The following is a 6,000-nucleotide window of genomic DNA, read 5'->3' as shown; positions in this document are numbered from 1 at the left end:
TACCACCTCTGTCTTGATTACTACCCTCTAGCCTGCTCACCCTGCTGCTCCACAGGATCACCCCAAGAAGGCATCTACCTCAGGGACTGGGCCTGGAATACTTTTCCTCCATATAGCTTCTTGATCGGTTCCTGAGCTTCATCTGTGTCTCTGCCGTAGTATTTATTCTTCAGAGAGGGTCTTCCTCACCACCCTGGATAAAGCAACACCCTCTCTCTGAACCCAGCACTCATACTCAGTCTCCTAAACCTGCTTTGATTTTTCATAGAACTTATCCGTTCCTGATAGTAGATTATAATATAGATTATTTTAAAATTTATTAACTACGTCTCCTTATTAGAATATAAGTTCCATGACTCAAGAAAAGTATGAGCCAAAGAGACAGAAAGGGCCATGTAAACCAGAGACTACATCAGCCTGAGACCAGAAGAACTAGATAGTGCCTGGCTACCACCAATGACTGCCCTGACAGGGAACACAACAGAGAGTCCCTGATGGAGCAGGTGAAAAGTGGGGTACAGAACTCATATTCTAGTAAAAAGACCAGACTTCACGGTCTGACTGAGACCGGAGGGACCCTGGAAGACATGGCCCCTGTTAGCCCAAAACTAAAACCATTTCCAAAGCCAACTCTTCAGACAAAGATTAAACTGGACTATAAGACATAAAATTATACCCGTGAGGAGTGTACTTCTTAGCTCAAGTAGATAAAAAAAAAAATACATGAGACTAAATGAGCAGCTCCTGTCCAGAGATGAGATGAGAAGGCAGAAAGGGACAGGAGCTTGTTGAATGGACTTGGGAAATCTAGGGTAGAAAGGAGTGTGCTGCCACATTATAGTGGAAGCAACTAGGGTCATATAACAAAAAACAATGTGTGTATAAATTTTTGTATGAGAACTAGCTTGAACTGTAAACTCTCACTTAAAACACGATAAAAAAAGGAAAAGAAAAAAAAAATATATGAGTTCCATGAGGGTGGGAGCTTTATTTTGTCAGCTCTATTTTTTTTTTTTTTTTACCTCTAGTACTTTGATATAAGTGGCGCTATATAAATAGGTCCCTGGGTGGTATAAATGGTTTGTGCTGTAAATGGAAAAGTTTCAGATTGGAGACACTCATGTCATATGTAAGAATGATGGGGCCAATGTGCATTCCCAGGAAGCAACAGGTTAGGATGTAAGCCATTTGTTCATGGGAAGAATGTGTTAAGATGTAAACAATTTGTTCCCAGGAAAAATGTGTTCATGACTACAATCTCATATAACTGAACCAGCTGGCGCCACTCACATAGGTGGTAACTCACTAGCTCCTGGCCAACTGGCTGACCTTTACATTTCAAAGGATTTCAAGGTGAAGCTGATCTAATGTATGATCAGTCATTAACCCCTACCTTTCCTTTGTTTTCTATGCATATAAACCCCTCGCTGCTTGAACAACACCAGAGTGCTTAGTATTTTTACTTAGCATTGCTGAACTCAAGCTGTATTAATCCTCAATAAAACTGCCTTTCTTTCACTCCTAATAGTACGAGATTTTCTTTTTGACATTTCTGGTGTCAGAAGCAGGACTTTGAAGGTGTATTATCTTTGATGATTCCTGTGGGCATAGTACCTGTTATATATATATGTATGTATGTATGTATATGTATATATATTTATACACACACACATATATATGGGGGGGGTAGTGGAGGGATTTATATCAAGGAAATGGCTCATACTGTTGTAGAGGCCAGGATTTTCCAAGTCCACGGGTCAGGCTGGAGACTTCTCCTGACTCATGTAGCTGCAGGGGCTGGTTAACCCTAGGTCGGCAGGTCAGAAAATAGGGCTTTGGCTCACAGGCTGTGGAGGCCGACAGATCCCAAGGTTGGCAGTTAAGTTGCTATCTCAAGTTCCAAGAACTAAAGGTCAGATGAACAGGAGCCAGCTGCAGGATCCAGTGCAAGCAAAAGCCCATGAGTCTTGCCAGAAAGTCCACTTATACTGGATGCAGGCCACACCCCAAGAAAACTCCCTTTCAACTGATTGGCAACTCACAGCAGATCCCATCATGGAGGTGATCACATTATATTAAATCTCATCGTGAGGGTGATCACATCATTATACAACTGCCAAACTACATCATAACTACCAAACCACTGAGAGTCATGGCCCAGCCTAGTTGACACACAACCTTAATGATCACACTGGGAGACCAATGGTCCTTCCTAATGTTGCCTACACCAACCCTGATATATTGTTCAACCTGAATTACTGAAGTATTGTCAACCTTTAATCGGATATTGTAAAGAATATCTTTCACAGGTTAGAGAAGCCTTTGACAAACATAAACTAGACTCCTGAAGTCTGCCTAACATTGCCCCAGGAGAGAGACACCAAATAAAAGCATCATTAGAACCTTGTTGGAAGGGACTGCACTTAGTCCTCTTCACCAATCCACGTACAGCCCAATCAGAGTAAATAAAACCATTTGTCACAGTTAAAAAAACGGCTAAGACTCCTCTTTGGACTAGCTAACACACCAGAGAATTGAAGGTTACATTTAAATGCTTCTGTGGCCAGAAGCAGACACCATCTGAGGCCGACAGCTGACCCAAGACCCTGGACCTGGCCTGAAAATGTACGTCTTTATCTCTTTTTCTTTTTACCTTTGTTATAGTCATATCTCTACTAATGTTTTCCTAGATTGGGCAGACGCTTATGCTCATCATTTTAAAAGGTCTAACTGTTGGATATGTGGTGTCCTCACAAACTTAAGTCAGTCTGGCCTTCCCTAGTGAGTCTCTTCACTACGGGTATCTGATTGGGTTGCTCTTGATCTATGGATATGAGAATAATGGAGAAATAGTTCATTACCACAGGAAATCACTATTACTAGATTTTCCATCAATAAAAGGCCTGTGTTCAGATCTGAATGAAACCCAGGCCATAACTTACCTTTAGTCTTAACACAACCCTTACTTTACAAAATAAAGTCACCCAAGAAGACCTAGTTAAACAATCTCCCAAACCCACAAACAGTACTCTTGGTATTGTAGGTCAATATCAACAACTATGGGACAGATTCATCTGGTTAACTCCCCAAGCAGGGGAGGCTAAGTCAGGGTCTCCCCTTCTCTGGAAACAATCTGACCGTGCCCACGTGAATAACCCAGCTATCACCAAACCTATGAAATGGCTTCCAGTGTCTGAATGTGCATCAGTTATAACCTTATAAGCTACTGATTGGTTTGCTACCAACTGGTTATGATGCCCAGGTATCCATTGGGGAGCCCCTAATGGCACCTTTTGGCTATGTGGAACCAATGTTTGACCCCGGCTCCCACCAGGCTAGACTGGAAGATACATTCTGAACTGGACTCAAGGATGTATTTTAACTGAATTCCCTTTACCAGCTAACGTACTTATATTAAGAGCTCGATGTTCTTGATCAGTGTTTCATTGAGTTGATTATTTAATGGCAGTATTCTTACCTCCCATTGCACGTGAATATGTTATGGCACTTGTAAAAAATTAACCAAATATATACAAACTACTCTAAGAGACAGGGCCCTTGGGCCTCAAGAAATCATTACTGAAATGGCAATGATGAGAAAAGTAGTACTCCAAAATAGAATGGCCCTTGACATTTTCACTGCAATCCAAAGATGTACCTGTGCCATGATAAAATCTGATTGCTGTGTCTATATTCCTGACAATAGTGCTAATAGTGCTGATATTACAATCTATGTTAATCATATGCAATGTGTAGTATCTCACCTCAATGATTCTCTTCATTCCTTAACTGATATTATAATTGGTTTTCCTCTTGGGATGGACGGTGGAAAAAACTGCTACTTCATTCTGGAATCTTTATATTCCTCATCATTTCTATTATTGTAATTATAAAAAGCTGTTTTGCTTTAGTTTAATGCATTTTATCCATGAAATGTTGTACTTCAAAACCATTTGTTCCTAAAACTATACTGGTTTCACAGGCATAATCATGTTGTTTAATCACCTCCCTTTTGTCTCCTTCTATCATTCTGTCCTGACTGAGGAATGTTTCTTTAACGTGGCCTTGTCTGTTAAGGTATTCCCAATAAAAGCTACTCACGCTGAAGATGGCACTATTAGCTCAGCAAGGTGAAGAAAGCAATTTTTATTAACCAAAACTCCTCAAGAAAACAGATAAAGTCCTTGCAGAAGAAATGCTACTCCATTGTGGGTGATCAGTGCCCCATAGCAGAGGCTTGATCAAAAGGGGGAAATGTAAACCAAAAAGTTTCAAACTGGAGACAGTCACTCGTGTCAGACATAAGAATGATGAGGCCAACATGCATTCCCAGGAAGTAACAAGTCAGGATGTAAACCATTTGTTCATGGGAAGAATGTGACAAGATGTAAGAATTTGTTTCCGGGAAAAATGTGTTCATGACTACAATCATGTATAATGAAGCTGGCTAACACCACTTACGTAGGTGGTAATTCACTCTCTCATAGCCAAATGGTCAACCTTTACATTTCAAAGAACTTCAGGCTGAAGCTGATCTTATCTATAATCAATCATTAATCCCCTACCTTTCCTTTATTCTCTGTGTATATAGACCCCCTCTTCTTTAACAATAGCAAAGTGCTTTGTATTTTTACTTAGTCCTGCTAAGCGCAAGCTGTATTATTTCTCAATATAACACCTTTTCTTTCACTTGTAACAGAGTATGAGATTTTCTTCTTTGACAGTGCTTGGCTGCTAATCTAAAGGTTGGCTGTTTCAACCCACCCAGTAATACCATGGATAAAAGGCCTGGTGTTCTGCTTCTGTAATGATTACAGCCAAGAAAACCATATGGAGCAGTTGTACTCTGTAACACATGAGGTCGCCATGAGTCAGAATGAATTCCACAGCAATGAGTTTAAGTAGTTGCTGGATAGATAAATAAAGTAATGTGGAATACAATTAGACATCACTTTAGATTACATTATAATACATTCCAACATTACAATATAAAACCACATACTGATCAGCAATGCTTTTTTCTCATTTTATTCTTTTTCCTTCTTCTACTTGTTCTTTCTCCTCCTCCTTGTTCTCTTTCTCCTCTGCTTGCTCATTTTCCTCCTCCTTTCCCCCTCCCTCTCTCATTTCTGCTCCTACTTAAAATGAATTACTCTTTTTTCATAGCAAGTAAAACAAAGTAGTTGAAGCAATAGGAGAAAAGTCCCTGATGCTGTGTAGCAACATGTATGTGTGGTTTGTGGAGGAGGAAGGGGGAAATGGTTGTACATAGAGGCTGGATGGGTGAAGAGCAGTCGCTTGCTCCTAACAACAAAAGTGTGTGGGAGTAAATGCCTATGAAAGAAGTATATTCTAGAACTAAGGTGACATGCATCCTGCTCTTTTGGATGCTGCATTGAAGTTTAGCTCAACTCCTTGGCTTCCCTTTTGTAGATGCTATTGGGAGGTACTACTCTGTCCTATAGGGTCGCTATGAGTCGGAATCGACTCGATGGCAGTGGGTTTGGTTTTGGTTTATTGGGAGGTACAGCTGGGGCCAAGTCAGGGGTTAAGAGGAGTCAGTGATATTGCATCAGTTGTTAGTTACATTCATCTTGGCACAGTCCGTAAGATGATATTGCCTTGAGACTAAGGGTCATCCATTGGGCAGATGGGCAGTTAGTGTCACAACTTTTTTCCTTTTATCTGCATCCTTAATAAATAAACCTTGGGTTTAGGGCCTGGGAAGGAGCCCTGGTGGCACAGCGGTTAAGTACTTGGCTGCTAACCAAAAAATTTGTGGTTTGAACCCACCAGCCACTCCGTGGGAGAAAGATGTGGTAGTCTGTTTCCGTAAAGATGTATGGCCTTGAAAATCCTAGGGGGACAGTTTTACTCTGCCTTACAGGGTTGCTGTGAGTTAGAATTGACTAGACAGCAGTGAGTTTGGTTTTTTGTTTGTTTGCTTTACGACCTGGGTGTTTCTGCCCTTTGGGTATATTAGGGAGGGAGTGATAAACT

Source organism: Elephas maximus, chromosome 16 (assembly GCF_024166365.1).
Source record: "Elephas maximus indicus isolate mEleMax1 chromosome 16, mEleMax1 primary haplotype, whole genome shotgun sequence".
In the NCBI taxonomy this organism is placed as follows: Eukaryota; Metazoa; Chordata; class Mammalia; order Proboscidea; family Elephantidae; genus Elephas; species Elephas maximus.
This window is presented reverse-complemented; position numbering follows the sequence as displayed.